Source organism: Callithrix jacchus, chromosome 7, assembly GCF_049354715.1.
Source record: "Callithrix jacchus isolate 240 chromosome 7, calJac240_pri, whole genome shotgun sequence".
Taxonomy (NCBI): domain Eukaryota; kingdom Metazoa; phylum Chordata; class Mammalia; order Primates; family Cebidae; genus Callithrix; species Callithrix jacchus.
In genome coordinates, this window is record NC_133508.1 from 3,908,886 (window position 1) to 3,925,677 (window position 16,792).

A 16,792-nucleotide genomic window follows, 5' to 3' on the forward strand; every position below is an offset into this window, starting at 1 on the left:
AAGTTTGGGTTTGCTTTTTACTTGTGAATTATTACAAGGTATTTTGGGGCAGTGACATTTTAATTACTGAACTTTCCTCTATTTTTACTGTATATACATTATAAGTCTCCATAATAATATAAATATTGGAACATTCTAGTAGTCTAAAAGAATACAATTTTGGAATTATTTGTTTCACAGAAACCTAGACAACACTTGAGAATATATTAGGGTTGTCACGGCAAAGAAAAATTTTGGGCTGAGCGCGGTGGCTCACGCCTGTAGTCCCAGCACTTTGGGAGGCCGAGGTGGGTGGATCACGAGGTCAAGAGATCGAGACCATCCTGGTCAACATGGTGAAACCCCGTCTCTACTAAAAAAAATACAAAAAATTAGCTGGGCACGGTGGCGCGTGCCTGTAATCCCAGCTACTCAGGAGGCTGAGGCAGGAGAATTGCCTGAACCCAGGAGGCGGAGGTTGCGGTGAGCCGAGATCGCGCCATTGCACTCCAGCCTGGGTAACGAGAGTGAAACTCCGTCTCAAAAAAAAAAAAAAAAAGAAAAATTTTGTGTGGCTTAAGATGACACAAATGAGCAATGAAGGTACGTTTTAATATTGCACACAGGACAAGGTCCCGGCAAAGGCCTCAAAAATCATGACTTTGTCTTGAGGGAGGACTTCATGGAAACTGCTCCACCCAAAGAAAGAGTGACTAATACATTCTCCAGTAAAATTGTTATTATTGCACATACCTATTGAGAAACTGGGTTCAAAGTGTGACATCTAAAAAAGAGAAAAACGAGTACAGGAATTTTACTTAAAATAATTTTCACACTCACATATAAATGCTCATTTAAAAAAGAACAGGTGACTGAATTAGGGCTGTTACAATCTGAACATAAAGTATGTTCAGGTGTTGCGATTTTAGAATTTTATTTAATTTTTAAAATTTCCATCAATGTCCAAGCTCAGTAAAACCCTGAACAAGACAATTCCCATAGAATCAGAAATACAATAAAAATTGGCTTTTAAACTAAAAGGGAGACATTTATGCTTTCAACATGCCAGAATTTAAGTTCCCACCAGAAAAAAAGAAAAGACAAAATGTAAGTGTTTTTAAAAAATTATTTCAGTGAGGCCAGGCACAGTGGCTCATGCCTGTAATCCCAGCACTTTGGGAGGCCAAGGCAGGTGGATCATGAGGTCAGGATTTTGAGATCAGCCTAGCCAAGATGGTGAAATTCTACTAAAAATACAAAAATTAGCCAGGTACAGTGGCAGGCCCGTGCAATCTCAGCTACTCTGGAGGCTGAGGCAGGAGAATTGGTTGAATCTGGGAGGTAGAGGTTGCATTGAGCCGAGATCGTGCCATTGTACTCTAGCCTGGGCAACAGAGCAAGACTCCATCTCGAAAAAATATATGACAATAAAAATAAAGAAAATTATTTTAATGAAATTGGACATCAGGAACAAAAGACAATGATTCATCAGAGACACAAAACTTCATGAGAGGAGCCATCAGTCTCCACAGCTGATTGCCAAGTGAGAGTTTCCGTTATGACTTAAGAAGGAGAAGCACTGTAGAACCCAGAGCTGTCTGAGATAAAGTGAAAATTCTGGTTAGGAAAATACCCACAATTCACAAGAAAGAATGGTAATGCTGCACACACACACAGATGTGAAGATCTGCAGAGATCCCCCTCTAGTTTCCCACTAGTTAATGTCGGAAACTTCCTAATACAGTGTATCGCACAGAATACTTGGAAGAGCTTTGCCTAGGTGGTGGGGAAATTAACTCTAGACTAAATGCTGCTCTGGTCCCACTTAACAAATTTGTAAAAGCAAGTCTCAGAAGGATCAATTTCCCAGTAAAACTGAATCACTCTAAAAGGCTTAAGAACACTTATTTTGAGGTGGAGTCTGGCTCTGTCACCCAGGCTGGATTGCAGTGGCACTATCTCGGCCACCTGCAACCTCTGCCTCCTGGGTTCAAGTGATTCTCCTGCCTCAGCCTCCCAAATAGCTGGGATTACAGGTGCATACCACCATGCCCAGCTAAGTTTTGTATTTTTAGTAGAGACAAGGGTTTCACCATGTTGCCCAGGCTGGTCTCAAACTCCTGACCTCAGGCGATTCTCCTGCCTCGGCCTCCCAAAGTTCTGGGATTACAGGCATGAGCCACCACGCCCAGCAAAATATCCTTAAGAATACTTATAAACATACTAAAATATCTAGCACACAATCAGTAAAATTCAATGAAAATGTACTAGGCATGCAACGAAGCAGAAAAAAAAAATGTAATTAACAGAAATACTAGGCCATCAAAACCAACTCAGGAAGGAGACAGGTGAGGCTGGGCATGGTGCTTCATTCCAGTGCTTTGGGAGGATCCCTTGAGCCCAGGATTTTGTGACCAGCATGGGCAACAGAGTGAGATCCTATCTGTACAAAAAATAAAAATTAACCAGTTATGGTGGCATGTGCCTATAATCCCAGCTACTCCAGAGGCTGAGGTAGAGAATTGAGCCCAGGAGGTCCAGGTTGCAGTGAGCTGTGATCGCTTCACTCCCACACTCCAGCTTAGGTGACAGAGTGACTCTGTCTCAAAATTAAAAAAAAAAACCCACACAGGTCTTAAGTAGAAAATGACATTAAATAGTTATTATCACTATTTGGGGCAATTAATAGTATATTATTCATTGTAGTGGATAAGATTAGTAACTTGAAGTTATAGCTATAACCATATAAAATAAGATACAGACAGAGGAAAAGACTGAAAAATAAACAGAACATCATGGTCTGTGAGACAACTTCAAACAGTATAACTATGTGTCAGGAAAAAGGAAAAGAGACTGACCCAGGAAAAATTTTTGAAGAAATCGTGCACCAAATTTCCAAAGTTAATGAAAACAATCATCTCCCAGGTTGAAAATCTGAATGATTCACCTAACAAAGATCAGAATGACAGCAAACTTTTTCTTCAGAAACAATGCTGGAAATTACAGCTATAAAACTAAATTACTGAAATAATTCAAACAAACTAAAAAAGATATCAGCCTAGATTTTCATAACCAATAAATGTATTGTTTGGAGATAAAGATAAAACAAGTACTTGTTACACATAGCAGAGCTAAAAGAAAATGATTTGGGAGGAATAGAATACATCTTTACAAAGAAATGTATAAAACCGGAATTGGTCATCACACTGGTAAATATAAATGGCTATCTTTATGATGATGATTTTTTTTTTTTAACCAATTGGCATCTTTGTTTGTTTCTCAGTTTGTGGAAATGTTCTTAATTTATTGATGTAGCAAACCAATTTAAACTTCTATTGCTATGCAAAAATCAGAAGATAATCTGCTTGGCAATGAACTTGATACAGTTCAGCTGCATACAGGCAAGGTGCTATATATGAAAAAGTTTCTAACTGAACTACAGGCATTAAATACTGAAAAGAGTTAAGAGTTTATTATAATTTATTTTATTTAGCAGTCTAGGAAGTTCACAGCCATCAGCAGTTCTAGAGCAATTTCAGGTGCAACTGGGAATTCAAGAATCTCAGTGGGGCTGTTAAGTGAGTGAACCTTATCCGTAAAATATGCGTATACTTTTGACAGCGCACGTGAAGGAATCACTCTAAAACTGACCTCATTGGCTTCATTCTCAGCAACCTGACCTGGGCCACTCAACGTGGCTTGTATCGTGCCTGATGTAAATGTATGTTCTCTTTTGACAATAAATTCATGGCCATCGGATGACAGTAATTTGACATACATGCCATCAGGGCATTCGCAGCCGCCATAGGTTTTCTCCTTTCCCTCTGTTTTGTTCTTATGAAATTCTAGTTTGCTTCCCCAGGAGCTTCATTGCTTGCTCATTAGCCCTACAACCACTGCAGCCTAAATATTTCGGCAAATATAGTTGGCCAAAAATATTTTGGGCAAAAATATTTGGGCAAAAGAACTGAATAGACATTAAAGAATGTATACCGATGGCAGATAAGCCTATGAGAAGATGTTCAATGTCATACATTATTAGAGATTTGCAGATTAAAACCACAGTGGGATACCACTACAGAAGATTAGAATGGCAAAGTTCTGAAATACTGACAACGCCAGATGCTGGCGAGGATGTGGAGCAACAGGAACTCTTACTCAGATGCTGGCGAGGATGTGGAGCAACAGGAACTCTTACTCAGTGCTGGTGGAAATGCAAACTCTATGGCCACTTTAGAAGACAGTTTTCAGCTTCTCATAAAACTAAACACACTCTTGCCGTATAATCCAGCAGTTGTGCTCCTTGCTATTTACCATAATGAACTGAAAACTTACGTCCACACAAAAAAACTACACATAAATATTGATAGCAGGTTTATTCATAATTGCTAAAACTCAGAAGCAAACAAGATATCCTTCAGTAGGTGAATAAACAAACTGTGGTGCATCCAGGCTATGTAATATTATTCAGTGGTAAAAATAAATAAGATATTAAGCCATGAAAAGACATGGAAGAATCTCACATGCATATCACTAAGTAAAATGAGGTCATCTGAAGAGGGTATATATTATATGATTGCAAGTATATGGCATTCTGGAAAATGCAGAACTATGGAGATAATATAAACACCAGTGGTTGCAAGGGGGTCATGTGGAAGGAAGGATGAAGAGGCAGAGCACCGAAGACTTTTTAGGGCATGGAACTACCCTGTATGAAGCTAGTGTGGGGGATTTATGTCATTATTTATTTGTCAAAATCCACAGAATGTACAGTGAATCCTAATGTCAAGTATGGACATTAGGTGACTACAAAGTGTCAGTGTAGGCTCATTAGTGATAACAGATGTGTCACCATGTAGGGGATGCTGATAATGAAGGAAGTTATACACATATGTGGGAGCTCTGCATTTTCTGCTAATATTGCTGTGAACCTAAAACGTGTTTAAAAATAAGTCTACTTTTTCAAAAGAGAGAGTGAACTCTTAAAGTAAAAAATGGTAATTATTTCCACTTGCATTTGTGTACTCAGAAAAAAATAAAAAATAAAGATGACTTTGATTTATAACATATGTATAAGTACATTGACGGTAAGACGAGTTTAAAGAATAGGACGATAAAAATGGAAGTATGTTGTCCTGGGATTCTTACATGTGATATAACTTTAGTGTAGAATGTGAAGAATGCATTACATATTAGGCAAACCCAAAAGTAACCACTAACATAACCCAACAAAGAGTTGCAGCTCATGTGGCAACAAGTGAAATGAAATGCAATTAGGCCAGGCGTGGTGGCTCAAGCCTGTAATCCCAGCACTTTGGGAGGCTGAGGCGGGTGGATCACGAGGTCAAGAGATCGGGACCATCCTGGTCAACACGGTGAAATCCCGTCTCTACTAAAAATACAAAAAATTAGCTGGGCGCGGTGGCGTGTGCCTGTAATCCCAGCTACTCAGGAGGCTGAGGCAGGAGAATTGCCTGAACCCAGGAGGCGGAGGTTGTGGTGAGCCGAGATCGCGCCATTGCACTCCAGCCTGGGTAACAAGAGCGAAACTCCGTCTCAAAAAAAAAAAAAAAGAAATGAAATGCAATTATAAAAATTATTCAATTAATTCAAAGGAAGGCCAACAGAAGAGAAATAAAGAAAAAAGAGGACAAATTAAAACCAACAGAAAAATTTAATTCCCACTTTATCAATAACTATATGAAGTGGTCTCTATACTCCAAATAAAGTGCAGAAATTGTCATACAGTATAAAAAGCAAGTCCTTATTAAAAACCGACTTTACATGTAAAGGCATGAATAGGTTGAAAGCAAAAGGGTAAAAAAAATGACTCCAAAAATTATCTATGAAAATAAAGCAGGGACAGCTCTGTTAATATCAGAGAAATAAATTTCAGAGTAATTCAAGGATAAATACAGTCATTTCAAAATGATGAAGGTATCAATTCATCTAAAGGACAAAATAATCCTAAATGGCTATGTACCTAATAACAGAGTTTTACAAGTAATTCAGTAAAAACCGATAAAACTGCAAAGAGAAATAGAAACAATACACAATTAAAGTCAGGGATTTTAAGAGCCCACCTCAATCTTTGATGGAATAAAGTGTACAGGATGGAGGGAGAATGATGAAGGCTCAAACAACACTCAGCCAAGTTGACCCAGTTGACATTTTCAGGACATTCCACCCCAAAATAACAGTATACAGGAATCAAAATATTTTTCCAAATATTAGTGGAACAGTTACTAAAAACAAAATAGTCTAGGCCAGAAGACAAGTCTCAGTAAACATAAGGTAATCAAATCATACAAAACATTTTATCTGACCACAATGAAATTAAACTACAAATTAAAAGAAAAAAAAACTTGAATACTCCAAATGTTTGGAAGCTAAACAACATACTTCTAAATAATTTGAATGTAAATTAAAAAACAAAAATAGAGATTATAAAGTATTTTGAAGTCGATATAAGTGAAAACAAAACATGTAAGAACAAAAAAAGTTTCAAAGCAATATTTTCAGTTTCTACCTGAGGGCAAATTGGAATCAAAAGCCAATGTAAATTACATCCAAAATAAGGAGAAGGAAATAATATACAGAGAGCAGAAGTGAATTAAACCGAAAACAGCAAAACAACAGAAAAAATGTATGAAACCAAAAAGTAGCTCTTTGATAACAGCGATGAAAACGGTTAACTTCTCTGTAAGAACACAGAGATAACAGACAAATTAACAGTATTGGGAATAAGAGCAGGGCCGTCGCCACAGAGCTGATACATAGATTTTTTAAGAGATAATTATTAAATGTTATGAACAACTCCATGTTAGGGTTGTTCTTTCACAACACAGATGAGAAAAGTCCTTGAAAGTCTTAAACTTAAAAAGCCTTATCAAAAAGAGATAGATATCTACCAGTAGCCCCTATGTGTATTAAAGGATTTAAATTTGTACTTGAAAACCTTTCCAACAACAGAAACAAAATCTGAGACTTAGGTGGTTGCACTTCTGAATGCTATGAAACTGTTAGGGAAACATAAGACCAGTTCTACGCAAACACGCCCCAAAAACTGAGAACAGAATATTTCTGAATTGATTCAATAAAGGCAGCATTCATTACTCTGAGACCCAAACCATACCAATAGAAGAAAAAGTGCAGACTAGTATCTCTCATGAGCACAGATGCAAACATTCTTTTTTTTTTTTTTTTTTTTTTGAGACGGAGTTTTGCTCTTGTTACCCAGGCTGGAGTGCAATGGCACGATCTAGGCTCACCGCAACCTCCGCCTCCTGGGTTCAGGCAATTCTCCTGCATCAGCCTCCCGAGTAGCTGGGATTACAGGCACACACCACCGTGCCCAGCTAATTTTTTGTATTTTTAGTAGAGACGGGGTTTCACCATATTGACCAGGATGGTCTCAATCTCTTGACCTCGTGATCCACCCGCCTCGGCCTCCCAAAGTGCTGGGATTACAGACGTGAGCCACCGCGCCCTGCCCCCAGATGCAAACATTGTAAACAAAATCATAGTGTATCAAGTCCAACAATAAATGAAAATAATAACACATCACAACCAAGTGAGATTTATAAATAATACAAATACACTTTAAAAATATATATATATTAATGTATTCACCGTGTTAACAGGTTAAGAAGGAACATCCATGTAAATATTTCAAGAGGTGAGAGAGAATGTTTGACAAAATCCAGTGTCTGCTTTTCATAAAAACTCTCAGCAAACTAGGAGTAGTAAAAAAATTTCCTAATCTAATAAAGACATCTACAAAAAATACACCTATCAATACACTTAATGGTGAAAGACTGAATGCGTATTTTCTAACGAATGCTCACCAATTCTCATTCTCGCTAGCTCAGTCAGACAAGAGAAATAGAAGATATCCAGTTTGAGGAGAAAAAAGCTACAAGACATATCAAAGTCACAACAGAGAACATGGATATATAAAATCAACTGTATTTCTATATACTAACAATAAACATTTGGAAATCAATGAAAAAATACTATCCCAAATATAATTTTAAAATATGAAGCTTTGGAATAAATTTGATGAAGATGTATAAGGCTTGTGTACTAAAATCTAAAAGTCTTGCCAAAAGAAATAATGGTTACTTAAACAAACGGAGAGAAAGATTGTGTTTGACGGTTAGAAAACTCAATCTGTTACCAGTTCTTTCCAAAGCGATATGTCAATTTAATGTGATAATAATCATAATTCCAGCAAGTTTCTCTCTCTCTCTTTTTTAAAGAATTTAACAAGGGAATTCTAAGGTTTATATGGTAATGCAAATAGCATAGAACAGCCAACACAAATTTGAAAAAAAAAGAATGAAGTTAGAAGAAATACACGTTACCTGACTTTACGACTTATTATGAAGCTGTAATAATCAGGAGAATGTGTTATTGGTGTAAAGAGTAATACACAGATAAATGGAACAGCATACAGAGTTTAGAAACAGACCCACAGGTGTATGGTAGACTTTAGACAAAGATACAAATTCATCTCAGTGAAAAACGGATAGTATTTTCAACAAATGGTGCTGGAAATCTTGGATATCAAAACTTAAAAAATTGACCTTGATCCATACCAAGCACCATAAGCAGAAGTTGATTCTGAAATGACCCTAGATCCACATACATTTATATAACCTAAATGTATAAAACATGTAAAAGAAAAACAGGAGGAAAGAATCTACATTACTTTGGGTAAGGCTAAATTTCTATGTACAATGCTCAAAGTATGCTCTATAAAAGAAAAAAAATGGCAAATTGTACTTTATCACAATTAGAGTATCTGTGTTTTCAAAGGTACTCCTAAGGGGGTAAAAAGTCAAGGTAAAGACTCAGAGAAAATTTTGCAAATCACATTCATACGTGATCAAAAAGATCTTATGTCCAAAATATATGCAAAACTCCCAAAACTCAGCAATAAGAACAATTGAATTAAGAAATGTAAAAGTCCTATACAGACTGAGTTGAAAATGAATGCTTGTAAAGATGTTCCGCTGCTGGTCATCACAGAAATGCAAAGTAAAACCACAATGCAATAGCATTACATGCACATCAACTGGAATGGCTGAAATGGAAACTGTGGCCCAACGAAATGTTGATGAGAATTTAGAAGAATCAGAACCTTCATATTCTACTAGTGGGAATAAAAATGACACAGCTACTTTGGAAAATAATTTGTTGATTCCTTAAAAAGTTAAGCATACATCTACCATGTGATTCAGCCAAACAATTCTAGTTGTTTGCCTGAAAAAAATGAAATCATATGTTCATAAAAAGCCTTTCCCAAGAATATTCATAGCAGCTTTATTTAAAATAGCTCAACAAAGGAAATAATACCAGTGTCCATCACCTAATTGTTGGTAAAACTAACTTGTATATTTATAAATATCTACTTAGCAATATAAAGAAATGAACTATAGATACATGCAATGACATGGATAAAACTGAAAATAATTATGCTGAGTGAAGGAAGTTAGCCCTTCCTTCTCAAAAGTACGTGCTCTTTGATTTCATTTATATTAAATTCTAGAAAATGCAAATCAAGCTATAGTTATGGAAAAGAAATCAATGGCTGCATGAGGACGGGGAGAAGTAGTAGAGACAGTTTGCAAAGGGGCATGAAGAAACTTTCGATGTGTGTGAAATTCTTTGCTGTCTTTATTATGGTAATGCATTACGGTGGTTTCAAGACGTATGTATATACCCAAAGTTATCATACTGTTAACTTTATAGTCATTTAGTTTATTGTATATAACACCTGAAAAAGATCAATAGAATGTCTGAGAAGATACAAAAATATTAACCTTTGAAGTTACATACTTCTGTATCGTTCATGGACTTCATAGCATTGACTTGCATGACACGTAGGTCAGAGCCCATCACAAGCTCTGGAGGCCGATCCTGAGCTATATCCTTTACGTATGGCTACCACCAAGAGTTCCGCCAGAGAGAACAAGAAGATACTGAAGGTGTGAGAGGCAAAGATCAGAAAGTCAACTGCTGGTTTGTCATAGGATATTAAAAGGCAATATATAACCTAATTCATGCCTGCAAGCAATCAGTCAGGAGAAATGGAAGTAAAATGTCCAAGACAGTTAGAGAAAGCTAAGGGCCAACTCTGTGGCAACAATAATTTACACACCAGGCTTTCGAAACAGAAGAGGATTCAGACCATAGAAAAGGGAAACAGATAAAATAAGGGATGATTAATTAGTTGAAATGTGAATTGAACAATAATTAAAATTTGAGTAGTATTTATACCAATAGGAATTGAGAGAGAAAATCGTGCAGAAATGTCAGAAAATGAGGAGGAGGAAGACACAGAGAGAGAAAATGGAATAGACCTTCTGGTTAAAACTGAGTTTGACTATTGGGGATGATAGACAGTAAATCTGAAAAGGGAACTTGGAATATATTTCAAGACAGACAGTAGAAATTGGACTTTATCTGATGGCTGATGTCCGCCCAATTTCTTGTCCAGCATGTCTAGCTAGGGTGTGCAGAATACCCTAAGGAGATGAAAGGCTGCAGATGGGGGTTAGCTAAGTGGCTACGACAGCAATCCCGAGCAGCAAGGCACTGACAAAGGACTGGTCTTGAGTAGTACCAACGGCTGACTCCTTCAAAAGACCATCAGAATGATCCACTGAGAATGCAAAGCTAAGCTAGTTGCTGACTGCTTTAAGAGAGGTCACTACCTTGATAAGATTCTTAGTAGCATCTCAGAGGAAGGAGGAAAATAGGATATTTAAGAGGTTGCCTTGGGCAGGGCTCTGGTAAAGCAGGCCTGTAAGTGGTGCCGGGGGCCATTACGGCTTGAATATGGATTATGAATCTAATAGCCTGGAATTAATGGATGAAGCCAATGAGGGTTTTAAAACAGTTCTGTAATGTACAAAGTGTTTTGATGATCTTCGTGAAGAAATGTATTGGCCTGAGAGCTTCTTAAAGTCATTTGTGGGTGAAGGGGAGGAAGACAGCAAAACACACTGCCATATGTGTACCTATGCAACTGTCTTGCATATTCTGCACATGTACCCCAAAACCTAAAATGCAATAAAGTCATTTGTTGTTTAGATAAATGAATTTAGGAGAGATCCTGGAAATGAAGTTCTTTGTTAATTCATCTATTTAAGAATGTCTTAAAATAATAAAGGCGGCTGGATGTGGTGGCTCACGCCTATAATCTCAGCACTTTGGAAGGTTGAGGAGAATGGATCACCTGAAGTCAGGAGTTCAAGACCAGGCTGATCAAAATGGTGAAACTCCATCTCTACTAAAAATACAAAAGAAAATTAGCAGTGTGTTGGCGGGCATCTGTAATACCAGCTACTTGGGAGGCTGAGGCAGTAGAATCCCTTGAATTCAGGGAGCAGAGGTTGCCATGAGCCGAGGATGCACTACTGCACTCTAGCCTGAACAGCAAGAGCAAAATCCATCTCAATAATAATAATAATAATAATAATACATGCAGCTGGATAATATAACACAGACATCTTTACAGTAAACATAGCTGCAAGTGGTTTTGGTGCCCAACAATGATAATATTAACAGGTAAGTAGAAAAAAGGATTACCTATGAAACAGTAAGATTTGGCAACCAGTTCTACAGAGACCAAACGGAAAGGGCAAATTTGGATGATCAGGGGTTGACATTTTGAAAACAGCATAATTTAATTTTAGAATCATAATTTGAAGGTAAAAAGAGTTTACACACACAAAAAAACACTGAGGACAAATGCTGTTGATTTAAATGTCATTGTTTAGGTATTTGTTAACTCTTCAGAATTTTATGCATCCTCACTACTATAATTGTAAATGCATCAGAGTCATGTTAAATCATTTTAAGAAAAAACGGGTATGTTAAACAAACAAAAATAAATGAATTGGGATGCACTAAATTTCAAGTCATTTGTATAGTTTAGGAGTTTATCGTAAAGTGTTTGTATGCGTGATTACCAAGTGAAATCTCTCTTTTGTGAATGCCTGGGTGACTTTCCCAGTACTAACTAATTGAAGCCTCTTGTGTTAAGTTAACTGTGACTTTTACTTCTCTAGGTTTTGTATTCCTTGAGGATGAAAAGTAAAGAAACAAACGAAAACCTGTGCCAGACAGATTTAAACAGGTGAGGGAGACTGTATTCATAACTGTGGCAATAGGGCATAGAGATTGAGCTAAACTCTGCCGAGCAAAGGAGAGCCTGAGCTGAAGGATTTTTAAGCACTGGGATTAGCTCGGGCAAAGTGCCCGGAGGATGTTAGGGGAGAGGTTGTCAAGGTACTGAGGACATCTCTTTGCTAATGGTAACGTGTTAAAGTTAGGCTCCTTCCCTCCCACAATGAGACAGAGGCACTATCTCCTTCAATGATTACATTTAAAAACAATGGCTCCCGGGTCCTTGAGAAAGACATTCCTTGGTTACAAAATTTCAAGAGTATTGGAGAAGATTTACATCTCAAAGAGGCAGAGAAAGAAGTTACAATTAGGAGTTTTCTAAAGTCAGTGCTCTACAAAAAGGTAGGTCATAGGATTGTAGTCATCTACGCACCTGTCTCAAGTTTAGTCAATTTAAGGGAAATGTTAGTCTCTTCAAACTTTTGTAGCCACCATTCATTTTTTCCTCTTTGCAAAGATCAATGTCTTCTACATGTCTAGTGTTCAGTAAACATATACACACACACACACACGTATATACACATCTAAGTATACACACACACATATATATGGATAAACTGCTATAAATAAGTTACTATATATATTCTACAAATGCTAGAGATAATCAATAATCAATAAACAATGTCTTTGTGCTTCTTTAGATATTTAAAGTTACTTTCAAGCCTCAGAACATAGGCTTTAATCCTACTGGTTTTTCCTTAGATCTTCACAGACACCATAGCTGTTAAATGTTTAAATCAGCTTGAAAGATAAACATCTTCAAGGGTCTGGGTCATCCTGTGCTTTCACCAAGCCCACTGCACTTTATAACACAGAAATTCTTTTTTCTAAAACAGAAATAATATTTTCAATCGATTACATGTAAGAAAATTCAATCTATTCTTTTTCAGTTTGAAGGTGTTGGAACAAGTTCTTTGGAAAAACAAAAACAAAAAAAAAGAACATATAATGTCCCTGGTTCCCTTTTTCTAAATGCATCACTTCCCCTAATCAGTGAATTCCAACTATTAAAAAGTCTTGCTGTATGAACCTAACGATCGTATGTTAAAAATTGTTTCCAAATCTCTACAAACCCTTAACACTTGTGCTTAGCAAGTATGTGTGTGTGTGAGAAAAATAAATCGATACTATTTTATACACCAATTTATTGAAGACTTAAAAGAAAAACTCCACCCTTAAGATTTACATAAAAAATGAATCATGCGAATGAACTCAAGTTTGCAATATATGTAACAAAGATTTCTGTCAAAAAACAGTTGGAAATAACATGCTGTTTGCAATGTAATTGTTACTATTCACTAAAGCAGAAAAGGCAAATGCAGAAAACTTAAAGGCTGACAACCTAGTTATTTAAAACTACAGGTTGTCTTAAGAATGACAATGGTTTTGAAATCCAGCTCAACCCATGCAGAGAAGTTGCTAGCTCCAGATACTGGAAGATATTTAACACTTTCATTGAATATGTTTTCTCCTTTCTTTTTTCTTCAGAACATTTCAACCAGCCAAAGGAATCTGAACTACTTTATCACAGTCTATGAAATACTCAAATAGGTACTGGTCCTCTTTGCAAAGAGCTTCTGGAATTTGAGCTTTTAATGAGGGCATTTGTTTAAATGTGTATAATCCAGAGGGTTTTAAAGCCCACAAATGTGTTACTTCTGCTAGAAAAAAAAAAACAACTGAAAAATACAGTCCTATATTTGTTGTGTATAATTGTTAGTAGATGCATATTTGCATAAGGCATTTCTAATATTCTTATAACAAAGTCTCTGTTTTGAAGTTGGAATCGCTCTCATTGGAGTGGCTGACATCAGTGATTCCTGTGCCCTTACGTCCCCTTTGGTTTGCACTACTTGTCGTCAAAAATCATCTCTCCTTGACTAGACTTGAGTCTGACTTCTCTAAGCCCTGCTCTCCACTAGGCCTTCACTTGGGCTTAGTCCTTGCTGGGCTTCCCTAGCCCACTTGAAGCAAGAATCCTGTTAACTCAGTTCAGAGGGAACTCCCCCACCTTTGACATCTGATCACCTTTAATATCTGATCTAATTCCTTATCCCTCACCATGCCCCGGGTGACATGTGATTACCCTGACTTGCCTTCAACCAGAATCCTGTTAGATTAATTTAACCAGGATTCCTACTCTTGTTATAAGAGTAATTTTTAATCTACCAACCATTCCTCAACCTGCTTCTTGGCTGTAAATTCCCATTTCTTTTCTTTTCTTTCTTTCTTTCTTTTTTTTTTTTTTTTTTGAGAGGGAGTCTTGCTCTGTTGCCCAGGCTGAAATGCAGTGCAGTGTTATTTTTAGGGTTCACACTAGCCTCAAGCCTCAACCTCTGAGGTTCAAGTGATCCTCTTACCTCAGCCAAGTCCACAGGCATGCTCTATTATGCCCAGCTAATTAAAAAACAAAATTTGTAGAGACAGGGTCTTGCTATCCTGCCCAGGCTGGTCTTGAAACTCTTGAACTCAAGCAATCCCCTTGCTTTGGCTCCAAAAGTGTTGGGATGACAGGCATGAGTCACGGCACCCAGCCCCCACTTGTGCTTGATGCATTTGGAGTTGATCCCAGTTCTGTGTGCCAATCAAGAAAAATGAGGACACAAGTCTCAATCATTTTAGGAGGTTTATTTGCTAAAGTTAAGGATGCACTCCTGGGAGACAGGTATAGAACTTTCTCTGAATATAATTTTGAGGGCTCCATTTAAAGGGGAAAGGGTGGGATATTGAGAAGTATACAATTTTCATGTAAGAGAGGATGGAGGAAAATATTCATGCCTTTGGCCCAGAGAATCTGCCTTTTTTTTTTTTTTAACACATAAGATGACATAGGCAAATGGAACAGTGGAAAAAGGCAGAGAATTTTACATAAGACAAGACAGACAGAATGGTGCAGGGGAGTAATTAGACATGCATTTGTGTCAGGTGGGCCAAGGAGGTGACAGCATCCATAAAGATAAGCTATCAATTTACACTGCAATGGTGAAATTTTAACAGAAACACCTTAGGGTAAATATTTTGGAGTTCAGGAGCAATTTTCTTGTGGGCAAAACACTTCAGGGAGGCGTATAGCTTTTCAGCTTGTAGCCTTCTTATTTATGAACCAAAAGGGGAAGGCAAGTTTGCATGACCCAGTTCCCAGCTTAGCTTTTCCCTTTGGCTTAATGAGTTTGGGGTATAAGGTCTTTTAGGCTGACGGACAGTGCCATGGATGTCATAGTAACCTCTGTGACCTGCACCCAGACTCCAGGTGAGTTCCTGGAACTAGAAAGTCTGAAGTAACTAGAAAATCAGAAAAAGGGGAAGAATAATCGACCACTGCAGAACCTAATTAACTTGAGACACTCTTCCGTTGTTCCTTATTCCTGCCTGCACTGATAGACAGTCGGACTTTGTGACCGACTTTGATCAACCTCAAGACTCCAGACCCTACGACCTCCTCCAAGTTTGCAAAAACTGCCCTAAAGTGTAACTTGTGTAACTTTCCACTGCCTATTCCAAACCTATAAAACCAACTCCTATCCCACGACCCTCTGCTGACTCTATTTTCAGACTTAGCCTGCCCATACCCAGGTGGATAAACACAAAGCCTGTTTGAGGGTTCTCTTCATTCAGACAGTGCATTTCAACATGGGGTACCCAGATTTATTTGTCTTTCATGTATGTTACTGAAGTATTTTCCCAACTGTAATTGTTCCTGGATGAAATCTGCTTTTGCTCCTTGAATAACTATGTGGTTCTGGGTTTCTTTAGTGTCCTCACAGGTCATCATACTTAAATGAATTTGGCTTCTTTATGCTTTTGTGTTGGAGCCTCTGCAGGGATCTCCATGAAGAAGGTCTGTGTGGCTGGCCAGTCAAGCTTCAGCTTCTCTCTTTTGGATTTTGTAGCCTGATTGCCCAGAAGGAAAAGATTAAGGTACAATAGTTCACTCTCCAATTAATTCTTCTTTTGCAGCTCTTCTTCATATGTAATGTTAGAGCGACAGATATCCCAAGACTAGAGACAGAATGCTGACTAGCTACTTTCTCCTCCTCATCCCCATCGTCTGTGTTAGCCTGAACTTAAAGGTAATTCTATTATCACCTAACCCAGCACCATTTTACAAAGGCATAAAATGAGACCGAAGACTTTGTAGCTCTCTACTCAATGGCAATTTTATGATTAGGAACCAACTCCTTTCAATTTAAATTCAGGGTTTCTTACCCTAGAGTACATTGAAGGAATGCAGCCACTTCACCTTAAAATATGTTTCCCTGGTATAATGAATATTTTGAATTAAAAACCCTCATATCAGAGGCGTGTGAACCAGAGCAACTCCATCTTGAGTAGGGGCTGGGTAAAATGAGGCTGAGACCTACTGGGCTGCATTCCCAGATGCTTAAGACATTCTAAGTCACAGGATGAGATATGAAGTTGGCACAAGATACAGGTCATAAAGACCTTCCTGATAAAGCAGGCTGCAGTAAGGAAGCTGGCCAAAACCCACCAAAACCAAGATGGTGACAAGAGTGGCCTCCGGTTGCCCTTAATGCTACACTACCATCAGCGCCAGGACAGTTTATAAATGCCATGGCAACATCAGGAAGTTACCCTATGTGGTCTAAAAAGGAGA

At 37.7% G+C, this 16,792-nt stretch overlaps 1 pseudogene; it reads right to left on the reverse strand.

Moving 5' to 3' along the window:
- Positions 1-2,750: 2,750 nt before the first annotated feature.
- LOC118155232 (elongin-C pseudogene) lies at positions 2,751-5,549 on the reverse strand (annotated as a pseudogene).
- Positions 5,550-16,792: the final 11,243 nt, after the last annotated feature.